Raw genomic sequence first — 20,239 nt, 5'->3', positions numbered from 1 at the left:
AAGTCAAGTTCAGAGGTGAATGCTAGCAGCAAACTACTGACCTGAGAATAGGATTTCCATTGGAGAAATTAGAGAAAGGATTGAAAGTGCTAAAGGGGCTTGCAACCCCATTAGAACAAAAATGTCAACACCCAGAGCTCCCAGAGACTAAACCACTACCCAGGCTGACCCATGGCTACAACTGCATATGTAGCAAAGGGTGACCTTGCTAGGCATAAATGGAAAGAGAAGACCTTGATCCTGCCAAGGGCTGACCACTGGTGTAGGGAATTTTTGGGGGGAGAAAGGGTAAGGGGTTATGGATGGAGAGGGGAACACCCATATAGAAGTGGGGGTTGTAGGATGTTTGTGGTCAGGAAACCAGTAAAGGGAATAACATTTGAAATGTAAATAAGAAATACCCAATTAAACATAAAAATCAAGATGCAACAAACTCTAACACAACAATCGGATTTTTATGTTAAATTTTCAATCCAAAATACATCCAAACAATAAACATACAAACAGTTGGTAAGGATATAAGCTGCCTGCCTAGAAAATATAAATTTGATTACAGAAATCCACCCCAACTACCTTGACAATTCAAGACCTCCCAGATGCAGATCACTCTTCTCTGTCTCCATCTTGATTTTTCTCTCTTCTTTTTCTCTCCCACGTTATTTTTTTACTGTACAATCATTGACCTAAGTGGTATCAGCCCTCTGCTGCCTATAGACATCAACCTACATATGAGACATGCATCTGTCTTGTTGCAATGTAAACCAAGACAATACCATTTCAAAACATATACCAACTAGGCATAAAAAATATATGTTATATAATAATATTAGGAATAAAATGCTCTCTCATAAATGACAGGTATATTCTTTCATTCCTTTAAAGAAAACACATAATATTATTCTCAACCATCTTATGGAGGTGTGAACAAACATCAAAAAAATATTTATCAAATGTCATTGAGTGTCAAGAACTGATTATCAGGCAAGAGATCAGCATTACAAACCATTAAATGTCTGCATAGGAATTGATGTTGAACAAGAGGCACGTTGAATCTGTATGATTCCAGGAATTATTGGATTTAGCATAATGACATATTCTCCAGATCACAAGAATCATGGGAAGCTTAAAGAGATTTTGTGAACATGCTCAACTCCTGGCTCAATGTTGCATGTGAAACTTCCCTTCCCTACACCAGGGAATGAAAGTCATAATGTGCCACGATTCAACTCAAAGTCCAAATGATATGGAACATTTATAACTTCTCAACTCTTGTCTTACTATAAAAGTTCTGAGAAAATCTATTGGGTTCATAAATATTGCTGTTGACACATGGTCTGTTGAAGTCTGTTCAAGAGAAGATTGGCCTTTGGAATATTTGTGGCATGGATGTTAATGAAATCATGGCCGCTGTGGATGGAGAACATTATCTTCAAAACATGTTTTTGGAAATGTTTTGATCAAAAGTTTTCAGACCTCAGATGTAGAGCTTGAGGCCAGAATTTTTCCACTGTATCCAGGGAGCAGAACATATGATGAACGGAAAGAAACTGTTGAATATAATTAAGTGGATCGCCCGTCAGCAGAAGCCTTAAAATATACAAACTGGTGTAAATGTGTGTGTTATGTTTGCCTGCATAAGAATCAGGTTTCACAATTGCTCCATGCTAGATCCTAGCAGACATGAAGAAGCTGTGTGCTTTCACTGTTGCCTTTTTTTCCCTGAAGTTTTGTCTCATTTTGTGCAGTTTGACTGAACCCAATTGCTTTTGGAGGATAAAGAAGAGCGAAGATAATGATGGAGATTTGCGAAGTGACTGTGGTTTTGTTCTTTTTACAGACGAGGGCCCTATTGAAGAAAATTTTTATAATCACATTATTAATTTTAGGTAGGCTATTAACTTTCTTTCCTGCTTCAATATTATGAATTAGAAATATGTAACTGTGTACACAACTGTGAGATTCTGTCCTGTTTTTCCCCTTGTATCTTTAGGAACGACAGAAAATTAATTATAACTTCAACCACTATTTTAGTAGTTTCAAATGTGTCATGGTTTACCTTAACTTTACTACATTGACTCTAGTTCTCTGGAAAACGAGAGAGACTGGATTCTATCCCTTGAATCTTTGTTGATATCATATATTGAAATATGTTTTTACCTTTACCTTGAATTCATAATTCCCACTTTTGGCAAAATCTCAATATGAAGAGTCTGCATCGCTGCCTCTCTTCAATTTTCTGCCAACCATTCCTGTATAAGCATGCATCTAAATGCCTCAATAAAATGGTTGTCTAATTTTGGCCTCTAAAATTTGGGCATAAACTCAGACATTGAAATCTGTGTGGTGTGGTGGTGGAAGGATGTCTACTATATATGATTACATGTATATTATTACATATGTACTCATGAGTATGTATATGCTTTTCATTATAAAATAGTCTTTAAATGAACCACTCCTGTCATTCTGGAGTTGTCACTGAATATGGAAAAAGACTTCCAGATTTCTTATTCTGTTAGTAGAATATCTTTTCATCCAGTGATGCAAATACTCAATCACATATTAGACTTATCTGTATCATACAGACATTCAATATTTTTCTTAATATTTAAAAATATTTTACATTAGTGAAAATCTAGGAAAATAAATGTACTTCTTGTGGATAAGAAGCTGTTCGAAATGTGGCTACACATTTCTTAGAGTCCAAGTGTGAGATGTTATCATTTGTGCCTGCAGATCATGAGAGAAGAGATTTTGAAATCTCTCAAATTTTAGCTAATTAATGTGCTTGGGACTTCATTCCTTCACAAACTGAAGTTTCCTGCACTTTTCTATCCCTGACTCTCATCCCATTTCTTATTCAATTTTTGTGTCTTTGGTATTTAAACAAAATATTTTCTAATTGTTAGCCACAGTATACTATGTACACTTTGATATTGGTGGTGGTTTCACATTATTATAATTCTGGGTTAGGTCAGTAGAAATTTCATTTCTGATGCATTCTATATTATCCCAGATCTCATTGGAAGAAATAGTGGACATTCTCATTACTGACATTTCTATAAGCCTTAATAAGATTTAAATTTACAAACATATGAATTGTACCAATACACTTTTACGGTTTAGAAGAAAAACCTAGCTCCAAACATTTAATTTAAAAGTGCTAATTTCAGCAAAAGAGCATGTTTGGTGTTTTACTCCTGATGAGAAGTAATTTCTAATAATAGCAGATGAACAGATGAACTGCCAACTGTGCTTGGGCAGAGGAACACATTTCGAATGGAAGATCTTACTGTTCAGACATCTCTTAAAGGACCTTAAAGAATTAGGAGGCCTGAAGTGTTAAGAGAAATCTCAATCCACTTTTACAAAATTAAAATAGTAGCAACACACTAAAAGGTGTTGATGTGTAATGGAGCCTATAAGATATTATTCAGGTTACATAGTATATTCTATCATTTAATGTACTTGAAATGAATAAATAAATTTAAGTGGAATATATCTTTAAATATTTTAATGAATATTGACAGTTGAAACTATTCAATGCATGTTCTATGAACAAGAAAATATTATTGATACTGTTTCTCACTATGCATAAAATTAGCATTTTCATAATGTTTAACTTCAAAGAGTTTTTCCTAATTTGAAATTTGAAAAATGTCTTACCGATACAATAAAGTCTCTCCTAAAAGAACTGATGCCCCTTTTCAAATAAACTGATTGTTAGATAATTTGCACAGATACATATTCATTTTTTGTACATTTACTCTATGTTAGGTAGTATTATATAAAGACTTTTGAATATATTTCTAAATGATTCACCTTTTAATACTTTATGTTCTTTTACTCTGCTTGATACTCAAATAATATTTTGAGTTTTGAAACCATTTAATATGCAACATTTGATATACGATCATGAGTAATAAACATTAAATATTCATTAATGATATTTTTGGGTACAAAGGTATATGAATATAAAAGTTGAACAAAAATTTTTGATGTAATATGTGATTTGAAAAATATAAAATATTATTAACATGTTTGAATATAAAGTACATTTAAATAATAAAAATATAGTGCAAATGTGTTATGTATTTCATGTGTGGTTTATGTCATGGTTTTTATTTTGTATCGGTGGAATTACATCTCTAAGACTATTTTACAACAGTTTTACTAAATTGTACTCTAATGTAGTTTGACGATGGTATTTAGAGATAAAATAGTCCCCTTATTGACTTTCACAATTACAAAATTTATCATAGGTTAGGGTCCTAGGTCTATGAATTCTTAAATCATATTGAAATCTTAAGATCTCTAATTTATGAGACTTATTTCATGACATTTAGACAGAAATTTAGAATGCCTTATGGTACAAACTTAACTACAATTGAAATTTTATTTTTCAAACATCTCCCTTAACCATCATTATGCTTGGATTTAGGATACCAGCAAGAAAATATGAGTTTTTTCTGGTACTGTATTTTGCTATCGATGAGATCAACAAGAATCCTTATATTTATCCAACATGTCTTTGATATTTTCCATCATTGTTGGCCTGTGTGAGGATACAATGGGAGTTCTGGATAAAGCATATTCACATCAAAGCAAAATTTTCAAACGAATTAATTATTTCTGTGGAATAAAGCAACGTTGTGATATAAACCTGACAGGACCATCATGGACAACTTCCTTAAAACTGTCAATTTATTCAAGGACACCAAAGGTAATAATGTGTGACACTGGACAGATTACCAACTTTTAAATTCCATTTACATGTGCCTAAAAGAAAACTTGGACCCCATGCATTTGTGGGTATACTGCTACACAAACACACACACACACACACACACACACACACACACACACACAATAAAATAATCAGATTGTATAGCTATCCTGGGCAAACAGGAAAAACTGTTCTATAGAACATTCAGATTTGTCAGGAATATTCTAGAATATAATATGAAAAAATATGATATGTATAGTTTAATCTTACTACCCTTAATCTGAGTTCTGAACAGTGAGAAACATTACTTGTATATATGTCTAAACCTCCTAACAATCATATTCCTCATGTGGATGTTTCATCCTCTCTTCTATACTCTTTAGATTTTCTTTGGCTCATTTGACCCCAATCTGAGTGACCATGACCAGTTTCCCTATATCTATCAGATAGCAAACAAAGACACATATTTGTTCCGTGGCATGGTCTCCTTGATGTTTCATTTTGGATGGACTTGGATAGGACTGGTCATCTCAAATGATGACCAAGGTATTCAGTTTCTTTCAGACTTGAGAGAAGAAATGCAAAGGCATGCAATCTGTTTAGCTTTTGTGAATATGATCCCAGAAACCATGCAGATATACAAGACAAGAGTTAAGATATATGACCAACAACTTATGACATCTTCAGCAAAGGTTGTTGTCATTTATGGTGAAGTGAACTCCACTCTAGAACTCAGCTTTAGAAGATGGGCATATTTAGGTGCACAGAGAATCTGGATCACAACCTCACAATGGGATGTCATCACACATAAAAAAGATTTCAGCCTTGATTTCTCCCACGGGACTGTCACTTTTGCCCATCACCACAATGACATCGCTATATTTAGAAATTTTATGCAAACAATAAACACATCCAAGTATCCAATAGACATTTCGCAGTCTATGCTGCAGTGGAATCATTTTAACTGTTCAATCTCAAAGAACAAGAAGAAAATGGATTGTTTTACGTTCAACAACCCATTGGAATGGTTAGCACAGCACACATTTGACATGGTCCTGAGTGAAGAAGGTTACAATTTGTATAATGCTGTGTATGCTGTGGCCCACACCTACCATGAACTCATTTTTCAACAAGCAGAGTCTCAGAAAATGGCAGATCCCAAAGGAGTATTCACTGACTGTCAGCAGGTAATGTTTGTTACATTTCATCATGCTTAGATTTATCAATGTGACCTTTCAGGCCGCTGAGAAGTTCACATACATTTGTTAGAGGTTATCTCTTGGTATAAAGTTTTCTATACTGCAAAACTCCAAAATGACCTTTTTACATGGATATATATCATGTGCAGTGATATGTTTTAATAGGAGACAATACATTTTTATAAATATCAGTGAATTGTGTGAAAATGTGTTTCAACATTTAACCGAATGAGGTCAAAATTCAAAAGGAGCCAAGAGTTATTCAGAAAATCCTTAAGTGATGACTAGACCAGAATATTTTTCTCAAAAAGAATTTCTCAAAAATAAATACAAGTGCTCCAATAATAGCTATTCATTTAAATTAATTATTATTTATAACAACACATATGATTAACAGTGCACATTTCATTAAGTTAATGATTATTTCATACATGTATGCAGTATGTACATGATTGATCCCATACCATTCTTTACTTCCAAAACTTCCAGACTTTTTTTTTCTTTTTTTTTTTCCGGAGCTGGGGACCGAACCCAGGGTCTTGCGGTTGCTAGGCAAGTGCTCTACCACTGAGCTAAATCCCCAACCACTTCCAGACTTTTTTACTTCCCCTTATTTCTTACATATTTATTTGGCTTCAGATTTTAAATATAATTTTTGACAGACATGTGTACACATATACACACATACCATGTGATTTGTTCTCTGGTAATCATTTATTCTAGCTTTTTTAACCTTCAAACATTAATTTAAAGTATATTAACTTGTAATTACACAATATAATATGTAATTATAACTTGTAATAATGCAGTATCATGCACTTTACTACATGGGATTAATTTAACCTGTATTTTCTGAAAGACATTAAAAAATTGTGGAACATTCTCAATTTGGCATTCTCTGTATTGATATGCATATATAATCATCTAATGATTAATCTCATTTAGGTGGCTTCTTTGCTAAAAACTAGGATATTTATTAACCCTGTTGGAGAACTGGTAAACATGAATCATAAGGAAAATCAGTGTGCCAAGTATGACATTTTCATCATTTGGAATTTTCCACAAGGCCTTGGATTAAAAGTGAAAATAGGAAGCTATTTTCCTTGTTTGCCACAGAGTCAACAACTTCATATATCTGAAGACTGGGAGTGGGTCACAGAAGAAACATTGGTAGGTATATTACAATTTTTATTTTTTAAAGATATCTGAATTTTAAAATAGCAAACATTCAAATAATATCCATGTGGTTAAGACCAATAAATACACTTGCAAATGACCATTCTCAGTTACAAGCACCAAAATTTAATAACACTGAAATTCATGTAATCTGGTCATAGCCATCAAAGGACTCTGAATTCCATGTTCAATTACATCTATGTGACTATTTACCCCATACTACAGAGATATACTTATTAAATTTATAGCAATATATATATGTATATATATAAACAATGAATTTATCTGATTATATGAACATAGTTGTAGCCCAATTGAGTATAGAATGGATTGATTAAGAGAAGTATTTTTCCAGATTCAAACTTTTATTTTTCTAATTTATAGATTTTTATTATTAATTTTATTTATTTACTTTTTGATATTATCTTCCTTCCCAGTTTCCACTCCTCTACAGAGTATTGCCTTATCTGGCATCAGAGTGAAGAGAGGACCTTGGTCCTGTGGAGGGTGCATGCCACAGAATATAAGAATATTAGATCAATGAAGCCAGGGTATCCATATTGTTGGAGAAGCTCTCTAATAGAAGCAGGGGGAGGGATGGAATGGGATTTAAAGGTTTTCTTTTACACTTAGGAGAAGTTCATTAATTGTATGAGAGTCTTATATGACATCCTTTGTTCTTACTCACTGAGCAATTCTTTCTTGATATATCCTACCTTCTCTATCCTTAGAACTCAGTGTTCCTATTATTATACTTCTTTTTTTTATTAACTTGAGTATTTCTTATATACATTTCGAGTGTTATTCCCTTTCCCGGTTTCCGGGCAAACATCCCCTCCCCCCTCCTCTTTCTTATCGGTGTTCCCCTCATATCCTCCCCCCAATGCCGCCCTCCCTCCAACAATCTAGTTCACTGGGGGTTCAGTCTTAGCAGGACCCAGGGCTTCCCCTTACACTGATGCTCTTACTAGGATATTCATTCTACCTATGAGGTCAGAGTCCAGGGTCAGTCCATGTATAGTCTTTGGGTAGTGGCTTAGTCCCTGGAAGCTCTGGTTGTTTGGCATTTTTGTTCATATGGGGTCTCGGGGCCCTTCAAGCTCTTCCAGTTCTTTCTCTGTTTCCTTCAACTGGGGTCCTATTCTCAGTTCAGTGGTTTGCTGCTGGCATTCGCCTCTGTGTTTGCTGTATTCTGGCTGTGTCTCTCAGGAGCGATCTACATCCGGCTCCTGTCGGCCTGCACTTCTTTGCTTCATCCATCTTGTCTAATTAGGTGGCTGTATATACATGGGCCACATGTGGGGCAGGCTCTGAATGGGTGTTCCTTCAGTCTCTGTTTTAATCTTTGCCTCTCTATTACCTGCCAAGGGAATTCTTGTTCCCCTTTTAAAGAAGGAGTGAAGCATTCACATTTTGATCATCCGTCTTGAGTTTCATTTGTTCTAGGCATCTAGGGTAATTCAAGCATTTGGGCTAATAGCCACTTATCAATGAGTGCATACCATGTGTGCTTTTCTGTGATTGGGTTACCTCACTCAGGATGATATTTTCCAGTTCCAACCATTTGCCCACGAATTTCATAAAATCATTGTTTTTGATAGCTGAGTAATATTCCATTGTGTAGATGTACCACATTTTCTGTATCCATTCCTCTGTTGAAGGGCATCTGGGTTCTTTCCAGCTTCTGGCTATTATAAATAAGGCTGCCATGAACATAGTGGAGCACGTGTGTTTTTTGTATGTTGGGGCATCTTTTGGGTATATGCCCAACAGAGGTATACCTGGGTCCTCAGGCAGTTCAATATCCAATTTTCTGAGGAACCTCCAGACTGATTTCCAGAATGGTTGTACCAGTCTGCAATCCCACCAACAATGGAGGAGTGTTCCTCTTTCTCCGCATCCTCACCAGCATCTGCTGTCACCTGAGTTTTTGATCTTAGCCATTCTCACTGGTGTGAGGTGAAATCTCAGGGTTGTTTCGATTTGCATTTCCCTTATGACTAAAGATGTTGAACATTTCTTTAGGTGTTTCTCAGCCATTCGGCATTCCTCAGCTGTGAATTCTTTGTTTAGCTCTGAACCCCATTTTTTAATAGGGTTATTTGTTTCCCTGCGGTCTAACTTCTTGAGTTCTTTGTATATTTTGGATATAAGGCCTCTATCTGTTGTAGGATTGGTAAAGATCTTTTCCCAATCTGGTGGTTGCCGTTTTGTCCTAACCTCAGTGTCCTTTGCCTTACAGAAGCTTTGCAGTTTTATGAGATCCCATTTGTCGATTCTTGATCTTAGAGCATAAGCCATTGGTGTTTTGTTCAGGAAATTTTCCAGTGCCCATGTGTTCCAGATGCTGCCCTAGTTTTTCTTCTATTACTTTGAGTGTATCTGGTTTGATATGGAGGTCCTTGATCCACTTGGACTTAAGCTTTGTACAGGGTGATAAGCATGGATCGATCTGTATTCTTCTACATGTTGACCTCCAGTTGAACCAGCACAATTTGCTGAAAATGCTATCTTTTTTCCATTTGATGGTTTTGGCTCCTTTATCAAAAATCAAGTGCCCATTGGTGTGTGGGTTTATTTCTGGGTCTTCAATTCTGTTCCATTGGTCTATCTGTCTGTCTCTGTACCAATACGATGCAGTTTTTATCACTATTGCTGTAATACTGCTTGAGTTCAGGGATAGTGATTCCCCCTGAAGTCCTTTTATTGTTGAGGATAGTTTTAGCTATCCTGGGTTTTTTGTTATTCCTGATGAATTTGTAAATTGTTCTGTCTAACTTTTTGAAGAATTCGATTGGTATTTTGATGGGGATTGCATTGAATCTGTAGATCGCTTTTGCATTTTTACTATATTAATCCTGCCAATCCATGAGCATGGGAGAACTTTCCATCTTCTGAGGTCTTCTTCAATTTCCTTCTTCAGTGTCTTGAAGTTCTTATTTTAGATCTTTTACTTGCTTGGTTAAAGTCACACCGAGGTACTTTATATTATTTGGGTCTATTATGAAGGGTGTCATTTCCCTAATTTCTTTCTCGGCTTGTTTCTCTTTTGTATAGAGGAAGGCTACGGATTTATTTGAGTTAATTTTATACCCAGCCAATTTGCTGAAGTTGTTTATCAGCTTTAGTAGTTCTCTGGTGCAACTTTTGTGATCACTTAAATATACTATCATATCATCTGCAAATAGTGATATTATGACCTCTTCTTTCCCTATCTGTAACGGCTTGACCTCCTTTTGTTGTCTGATTGCTCTGGCTAGAACTTCAAGAACTATATTGAATAAGTACGGAGAGAGTGGGCAGCCTTGTCTAGTCCCTGATTTTAATGGGATTTCTTCAAGTTTCTCTCCATTTAGTTTAATGTTAGTAACTCGTTTGCTGTATATGGCTTTTACTATGTTTAGGTATGGGCCTTGAATTCCTATTCTTTTCAGGACTTTTATCGTGAAGGGGTGTTGAATTTTGTCAAATGCTTTCTCAGCATCTAATGAAATGATCATGTGGTTTTGTTCTTTCAGTTTGTTTATATAATGGATCACGTTGATGGTTTTCCATATATTAAACCATCCCTGCATGCCTGGGATGAAGCCTACTTGATCATGGTGGATGATTGTTTTGATGTGCTCTTGGATTCGGTTTGCCAGAATTTTATTGAGTATTTTTGCGTCGATATTCATAAGGGAAATTGGTCTGAAGTTCTCTTTCTTTGTTGGGTCTTTGTGTGGTTTAGGTATAAGAGCAATTGTGGCTTCATAGAAGGAATTCAGTAGTGTTTCATCTGTTTCAATTTTGTGGAATAGTTTGGATAATATTGGTATGAAGTCTTGTATGAAGGTCTGATAGAATTCTGCACTAAACCCATCTGGACCTGGGCTCTTTTTGGTTGGGAGACCTTTAATGACTGCTTCTATTTCCTTAGGAGTTATGGGGTTGTTTAACTGGTTTATCTGTTCCTGATTTAAGTTCGGTACCTGGTATCTGTCTAGGAAATTGTCCATTTCCTGAAGATTTTCAAGTTTTGTTGAATATAGGCTTTTAAAGTAAGATCGGATGATTTTTTTTAATTTCCTCTGAATCTGTAGTTATGTCTCCCTTTTCATTTCTGAATTTGTTAATTTGGACACATGCTCTGGGTCCTCTCATTAGTCTGGCTAAGGGTTTATCTATCTTGTTGATTTTCTCAAAGAACCAACTTTTGGTTCTGTTGATTCTTTCTATGGTCCTTTTTGTTTCTACTTGGTTGATTTCAGCTTGAGTTTGATTATTTCCTGCCTTCTACTCCTCCTGGGTGTATTTGCTTCTTTTTGTTCTAGAGGTTTTAGGTGTGCTATCAAGCTGCTGACATATGCTATCTCCTGTTTCTTTCTGCAGGCACTCAGCGCTATGAGTTTTCCTCTTAGCACAGCTTTCATTGTGTCCCATAAGTTTGGGTATGTTGTACCTTCATTTTCATTAAATTCTAAAAAGTCTTTAATTTCTTTCTTTATTTCTTCCTTGACCAGGTTATCATTGACTAGAGCATTGTTCAATTTCCACGTATATGTGGGTGTTCTTCCCTTATTGTTATTGAAGACCAGTTTTAGGCCATGGTGGTCCAATAGCACACATGGGATTATTTCTATGTTTCTGTACCTGTTGAGGGCAGTTATTTGACCAATTATATGGTCAATTTTGCAGAAAGTACCATGAGGAGCTGAAAAGAAGGTATATCCTTTTGTTTAGGATAGAATGTTCTGTAAATATCTGTTAAGTCCATTTGGCTCATGACTTCTCTTAGTCTGTCTATGTCTCTGTTTAATTTCTGTTTCCATGATCTGTCCATTGATGAGAGTGGGGTGTTGAAATTCCTACTATTATTGTGTGAGGTGCAATGTGTGTTTTGAGCTTTAGTAAGGTTTCTTTTACGTATGTAGGTGCCCTTATATTTGGGGCATAGATATTTAGGATTGAGAGTTCATCTTCGTGGATTTTTCCTTTGATGAATATGAAGTGTCCTTCCTTATCTTTTTTGATGAATTTTAGTTGAAAATTGATTTTATTTGATATTCGAATGGCTACTCCAGCTTACTTCATCCGACCATTTGCTTGGAAAGTTGTTTTCCAGCCTTTCACTCTGAGGTAGTGTCTGTCTTTGTCTCTGAGGTGTGTTTCCTGTAGGCAGCAGAATGCAGGGTCCTTGTTGCGTATCCAGTTTGTTAATCTATGTCTTTTTATTGGGGAGTTGAGGCCATTGATGTTGAGAGATATTAAGGAATAGTGATTATTACTTCCTGTTATATTCATATTTGGATGTGAGGTTACATTTGTGTGCTTTTCTTCTCTTTGTTTTGTTGCCAAGACGATTAGTTTCTTTTTTCTTCTAGAGTATAGCTTGCCTCCTTATGTTGGGCTTTACCATTTATTATCCTATGTAGTGCTGGATTTGTAGAAAAATATTGTGTAAATTTGGTTTTGTCATGGAATATCTTGGTTTCTCCATCTATGTTAATTGAGAGTTTTGCAGGATACAGTAACCTGGGCTGGCATTTGTGTTCTCTTAGGGTCTGTATGACATCTGTCCAGGATCTTCTGGCCTTCATAGTTTCTGGCGAAAAGTCTGGTATGATTCTGATAGGTCTGCCTTTATATGTTACTTGACCTTTTTCCCTTACTGCTTTTAATATTCTTTCTTTATTTTGTGCGTTTGGTGTTTTGACTATTATGTGATGGGAGGTGTTTCTTTTCTGGTCCAATCTATTTGGAGTTCTGTAGGCTTCTTGTATGCCTATGGGCATCTCTTTTTTTAGGTTAGGGAAGTTTTCTTCTATGATTTTGTTGAAGATATTTACTGGTCCTTTGAGCTGGGAGTCTTCACTCTCTTCTATACCTATTATCCTTAGGTTTGATCTTCTCATTGAGTCCTGGATTTCCTGTATGTTTTGGACCAGTAGCTTTTTCTGCTTTATATTATCTTTGACAGTTGAGTCAATGATTTCTATGGAATCTTCTGCTCCTGAGATTCTCTCTTCCATCTCTTGTATTCTGTTGGTGAAGCTCGTATCTACAGCTCCATGTCTCTTCTTTTGGTTTTCTATATCCAGGGTTGTTTCCATGTGTTCTTTCTTGATTGCTTCTATTTCCATTTTTAATTCCTTCAACTGTTTGTGTTTTCCTGGAATTCTTTCAGGGATTTTTGCGATTCCTCTCTGTAGGCTTCTACTTGTTCTCTAAGGGAGTTTTCACGTCTTTCTTGAAGTCCTCGAGCATCATGATCAAATATGATTTTGAAACTAGATCTTGCTTTTCTGGTGTGTTTGGATATTCCGTGTTTGCTTTGGTGGATGAATTGGGCACCGATTATGTCATGTAGTCTTGGTTTCTGTTGCTTGGGTTCCTGTGCTTGCCTCTCACCATCAGATTATCTCTAGTGTTACTTTGTTCTGCTATTTCTGACAGTGGCTAGACTGTCCTATAAGCCTATGTGTCAGTAGTGCTGTAGACCTGTTTTCCTGTTTTCTTTCAGCCAGTTATGGGGACAGAGTGTTCTGCTTTCAGGTGTGTTATTTTTCCTCTCTACAGGTCTTCAGCTGTTCCTGTGGGCCTGTGTCTGGAGTTCACCAGGCAGGTCACTTGCAGCAGAAAAGTTGGTATTACCTGTGGTCCCGAGGCTCAAGTTTGCTCATGGGGTGTTTTCCTCTGGCGTCAGAGATGTGTGCAGAGTGCAGTCTCTTCTGGTTTCCCAGGTGTGTCTGCCTCTCTGAAGGTTTAGCTCTCCCTCCCATGGGATTTGCGTGCAGAGAACTGTTTATCTGGTAGGTCCCTTCAGGTTATGGCAGTGTCTCAGGCACAGCAGTCCTGCTGCTCCTTGGCCCTCCTCTACGGGAACCCACATGCCATATACAGTTTCCTCTTGGGCCAGGGATGTGGGCAGGGGTGGGCAGTGTTGGTGATCTCTTCTGTTCTGCAGCCTCAGGAGTGCCCACCTGACCAGGCGGTGAGGTCTCTCTCCCACGGGGTTTGGAAGCAGAGCTATTATTATATTTCTAAATCTTGAGAGAAAAACTGATGCCACAAAAATGTTCCATTTGAATTAACAAGTTTAGCAAGGACAATATTTAGATTCTGACACGTGAAATGTTACATTATAATATTACATGACATAGTAATTATTGTATGACATTCAGTGCATTGCCGGGTAATACAAAATAATAAATTGTCAGAGGAATATATCTGTTAATATCCCATATATTAATCTGTGTGTCATTTTACATATGATGTAATCATGAATTACACACACATGTACAAATTAAATACATATTTATATATCATATATAATGTGCATAGTTCATGTTTATATGTGTGTGTGTGTGTGTGTGTGTGTGTGTGTCTGTGTGTAGGGGTGTGTCTGTGTGTGTGTGTATGTCTGGATGTCTGTGTGTCTGTGTGTCTGTATGTGTATTGCCTCAGGTTCCCTCCTCAGTGTGTAGTGTGACATGTACTGCAGGATTCAGAAAAATTCATCAGAAACAAACAGCCGACTGCTGCTTTGATTGTGTCCAGTGCCAAGAAAATGAGATTGCCAATGATACAGGTACATGCTTGCATGCAGAAGAAAATATGATGAATATGAATATCTTCTCTTTACAAACTAGAAATATGATATGACCTAGATGGAAACTACAGTCCAAAAATCTCCATGTTTCAGAATTTAATTAGTTAAATAATATCATTTTCTCTTGGACCCAGTAAATTACCTGCAATATCTTCTACAAACAACTCATGTCTCTCACAATATAATGGTTAATGATTTTATATCATGCAGAAAATATTTAGGGGGACATACATGTGTTACAATTTTTAAAAAATAATTTTAGGTGTAACATAAGCAGATGTTGCTCTTTTTTGATTCTTTGTAAAAAGAGTCTTGACTACATGTACTGTCTACTATCTTTGTGTCACCCGGCTTAGTCCCTGACAAAGACAAGATGCTCAGAACAACAAGTGTTCTCTATTGAAACATATTTTAAGAACTTACATGCCATAAAGGATTAGGCATGTCCTATCAACGAATCAGAAAAAGAGTGATGATTTCAAGAATGCAACAAGAGATGAAAGAGTGCTTGTCATTAATTACAGCCTAACTAAAGAAAGCAGGATGAATGTCAATATCAATAATCTTCATGCCATAACTTTCTATACCCATAATCATGGAAAGTTTAGTTGGGGGAAAGGAAATGATGCCACAATAAGAGGGACATGCATAAGTTTATGAGCCATACAGCTTCAAAAATGAAAATATTCCTTCACACAAACAGCATTTGAATGAGGAATTGGATGTTCACAAGCCTATGTGTAGATACAGACAAAGGGCACAATTTCCAGAGCAAATACAATACCTAATTGTTTTCATCAACAGGCATCAAAAAATATGTCGGCAATAGCAAATTTATGGTTTGAGAAATAAAATGAACTGAGATTATGCATATTAGTAATCATCATATTTTTATTTCATTTTTGTTTAAGAGATAACTTTTCCATTTTCTATGATAATGATTTGTTCCCTCACAAAGCATAGGTTAATTGACAGCAATCTTAAGTTAGTAGACCCTAGAGCAATTATGAACAAAATGTATTCTCAACACCAAACTATTTATTAATATATCCTCTGAATAAAACAAATATATGATTATTAACTACATGATTATGATATCTTATAAGGGATTATTGTTCTTTGCCGGCAGATATGGAGCATTGTGTGAGATGTCCAGAGGATTCGTACGCCAACTTAGAACAAACCGAGTGCCTCCAAAGAGTTGTGACTTTTCTCGCTTATGAAGATCCATTGGGGATGGCTCTAGGATGCATGGCCCTCTCTTTCTCAGCCATCACAATTCTAGTACTAGTCACTTTTGTGAAGTACAGGGATACTCCCATTGTGAAAGCCAATAACCGCATTCTCAGCTACATCCTGCTCATATCTCTAGCCTTCTGTTTTCTGTGCTCATTGCTCTTCATTGGACATCCCAACCAGGCCACCTGCATCCTGCAGCAGACCACATTTGCAATATTTTTCACAGTTGCTATTTCTACTGTGTTGGCCAAAACAATAACTGTGGTCACAGCTTTCAAGCTTACTACACCAGGGAGAAGGATAAGAAAGATGATGATAAAAGGGGCAATTAACTTGCTCATTCCCATTTGTACCCTAATCCAACTTGTTCTCTGTGCAATCTGGTTGGTGACATCTCCTCCATTTATTGACAGAGATATACAATCTGAACATGGGAAGATAATCATCATTTGCAACAAAGGCTCAGTCATTGCCTTCCACATTGTCTTGGGATATTTGGGCTCCTTGGCTCTGGGGAGCTTCACTGTGGCTTTCTTGGCTAGGAACCTTCCTGACAGATTCAATGAGGCCAAGTTCCTAACATTCAGCATGTTGGTCTTCTACAGTGTTTGGATCACCTTCCTCCCTGTATACCACAGCACCAGGGGGAAGGTTATGGTTGTTGTTGAGGTTTCTCCATCTTGGCTTCTAGTGCAGGGTTGCTAGGGTGTATATTTGTCCAAAAGTGTTATGTTCTTTTAGTTCAACCAGATTTAAATGTTCTTCAGAAAGAAAAACATAAATTGATTTATTGACCTTTTGGTACTTTTAAAATGTTAGATGGTGCTCAACATATCTATTTTGCTTCGTCATAACAAAAGTTTTCATCAATCATCAAATAAAATTAAGTAATATCTAGGGATAGTATTTGTACCACAGGACAACACTGCATAAAGCAATACCAATTAGTAAGTTTTGGTAGCAAATGAGCTCTCAGAAACCTAAACATATTGAGAACAGGAGATCTCCACTAAGGAGAGGCTACAATCGCTTTGATTTTTAGAGATGTGTTTTTAAGAAATCTTTTTTTTTACATTATAATCGGTCTGAAACAGGCCTCAACAGATACAGAAAAACAGAAATAATCCCATGTGTCCTATAAGACCCCCACAGCATAAAGGTGGTCATTGATAACAATAAGGAAAGAATCCCCACATATACATGGAAGTTGAACAATGCTCTACTCAATGATAACCCGGACGAGGAAGAAATAAAGAAAGAAATTAAAGACTTCTCAGAATTTAATGAAAATGAAGGTACAACATACACAAACTTATGGGACACAATGAAAGCTGTGCTAAGAGGAAAATTCATAGCTCTCAGTGCTTGCAGCTAGAAACCGGAGGGAGCATATGTCACCAGCTTGACAGCACACCTGAAACTCTAGAACAAAAAGAAGCAAATACACCAAGGAGTAGAAGGCAGGAAATAATCAAACTCAGAGCTGAAATCAACCAAGTAGAAACAAAAAGGACCATAGAAAGAATCAACAGAACCAAAAGCCGGTTCTTTGAGAAAATCAACAAGATAGATAAACCCTTAGCGAAATTAACCAGAGGACACAGAGAGTGTTTCCAAATTAACAAAATCAGAAAAGAAAAGGGAGACATAACAACAGAGTGAATGGAAATTCAAAAACTCATTAGATCCTACCACAAAAGACTATATTCAACAACACTTGAAAATCTGGAGGAAATGGACAATTTCCTAGACAGATACCAGGTACCGAAGTTAAATCAGGAACAGATACACCATTTAAACAACCCTATAACTCCTAAAGAAATAGAAGCAGGCATTAAAAGGCTCCCAAACAAAAAGAACCCAAGTCCAGATGGGTTCAGTGCAGAATTCTATCAGACCTTCATAGAAGACCTCATACCCATACTATCCAAACTATTGAACAAAATTGAAACAGACAGAGTGCTACCAAATTCCTTCTATGAAACTACAATTACTCTTATACCTAAACCACAAAAAGATCCATCAAAGAAAGAGAATTTCAGACCAATTTTCCTTATGAATATCGATGCAAAAATACTCAATAAAATTCTTGCAAACTGAATCCAAGAGCACATCAAAACAATCATCCATCATGATCAAGTAGGCTTCATCCTAGGTATGCTGGAATGGTTTAATATGCAGAAAACTATCAACCTAATCCAGCATATAAACAAACTGAAAGATCAAAACCACTTGGTCATTTCATTAGATGCTAAAAAAAGAAGGCCAATACCTAAACATAGCAAAACCCATATACAGCAATCCATTAGCTAACATTAAACTAAATGGAGAGAAACTTGAAGCAAACCCACTAAAATCAAGGACTAGACAAGGCTGCCCACTCTCGTCCTGCTTATTCAATATAGTTTTTGAAGTCCTAGCCAGAGCAATCAGACAACAAAAGGAGATCAAGGGGATACAGATTGGAAAAGAAGACGTGAAAATATCACTATTTGCAAGTGATAGGATAGTATATTTAAGTGATCACAAAAGTTCCACCAGAGAACTACTAAACCTGAGAAATCCCTTCAGCAAAGTGTCTGTGTATAAAATTAACTCAAATAAATCAGTGGCCTTCCTCTAAACAAAAAAGAAAGAAGCTGAGAAAGAAATTAGGGAAAGACACCTTTCATAATAGTCCAAAATAGTATAAAGTACCTCGGTGTAACTTTAACCAAGCAAGTGAAACATCTGTATGATAAGAATTTCTGGCCTCTGGAGAAAGAAATTGAAGATCTCAGAAAATGTAAAGATCTCCCATCCTCGTGGATTGGCAGGATTAATATAATAAAAATGGCCATTTTACCCAAAGATATCTACAGATTCAATGCAATCCCAAATGAAATTCCAATCCAATTCTTCAGAGAGTTAGACAGAACAATTTGCAAATTCATCTGGAATAACAAAAAACCCAGGATAGCTAAAACTATCCTCAACAATAAAAGGACTTCGGCGGGAATCACTATCCCTGAACTCAAGCAGTATTACAGAGCAATAGTGATAAAAACTGCATGGTGTTGGTATAAAGACAGGCAGATAGAACAGCGGAACATAATTGCAGATCCAGAAATGAACCCACACACCTATGGTCACTGGATTTTTGACAAAGGAGTCAAAACCATCCCATCGAAAAAAGATAGCATTTTCAGCAAATGATGCTGGAGGTCAGCATGTAGAAGAATGCAGATCGATCCATGCTTATCACCCTGTACAAAGCTTAAGTCCAAGTGGATCAAGAACCTCTACATCAAACCAGATACACTCAAACTAATAGAAGAAAAAGTGGGGAAGAATCTCAAACACGGAATGATCCTGGGCTCCAACTACATAAGTAGCAATTAATAGCTTAGTAAGTGCACCAGTGGAAGGCAATCCCTTGGTCCTGCCAAGGCTGGACTCCTAGTGAACAGGAGTCTTGTTTGAGAGTTCAGTAATGGTGGGAGTACTGCACAAGGTGCACCCATATAGAAGTGTAGGGGGAGGGATTGGGTTGATGTTGGCATGAAAACTGGGAAAGAGGATAACATTTGAAATGTAAATAAGAAATACCCAATTTAATAAAGATGGGGGAAAAAAGGTGGGAAAACAAAAGGGAAAGGATTTTGAACAGAGGTATAAAGGAATGGTGAATAAAAACTGAAGGTAATTACTGGAAAGTCGCAGATTCCATGGAAGCAAGAAGTTTCCAGGATGCAATAGGAATGACCTTACCTGAAGGACTCAACAAGGGAGAGAGAACCTATAGAGATCATTTGGAGAGAAAAGGCACTCCCTCCTGTTGAGGAATGAGACCACTCACAGTTCCCAAAATTTTTACCAATATCACTAATGTTTAAAGGAAATACAATGACACAAAGGGGGAAAGAGATTGCAGGAAAGGACTTTCCACCTGGGGATCCATGTGGAACCCACTCCCTCTTGCTGAAGCCAAGAAGTGCTTCTTGACAGGGACTGTTGTAGCTGTCTTCTGAGAGGCTCTGCCAAAGCCTTATCATTAAAGATGTTGATGCTTTTTCCCAACCATCAGATATAGCACAGGGGCAGCAATGGACATGGTAGGGAAAGGACTGAAGGAACTGAAGGTATTTGCAAGGCAATAAGAAGAACAATATCATTCAACCAGAACTCCCAGAGCTACCAGTTACTAAGCCACAAAGCAAGAAATAAACACGGAAGTACCAATGGATCCAGCTACATTTGTAGAAGAGGATGGACTTTTCTGGCATCATTGGAAAGGTAGGCCCTTGGTCTTGTTAAGTCTTGATGTACAGC

At 36.7% G+C, this 20,239-nt stretch overlaps 1 pseudogene; it reads left to right on the top strand.

Moving 5' to 3' along the window:
* Nucleotides 1-1,660: 1,660 nt before the first annotated feature.
* Nucleotides 1,661-18,269, top strand: Vmn2r116l-ps30 (vomeronasal 2, receptor 116 like, pseudogene 30; annotated as a pseudogene).
* The last annotated feature ends 1,970 nt before the right edge of the window (nucleotides 18,270-20,239 follow it).

This window comes from Rattus norvegicus, chromosome 1, assembly GCF_036323735.1.
Source record: "Rattus norvegicus strain BN/NHsdMcwi chromosome 1, GRCr8, whole genome shotgun sequence".
NCBI lineage: Eukaryota > Metazoa > Chordata > Mammalia > Rodentia > Muridae > Rattus > Rattus norvegicus.
This window is presented reverse-complemented; position numbering and strand designations above follow the sequence as displayed.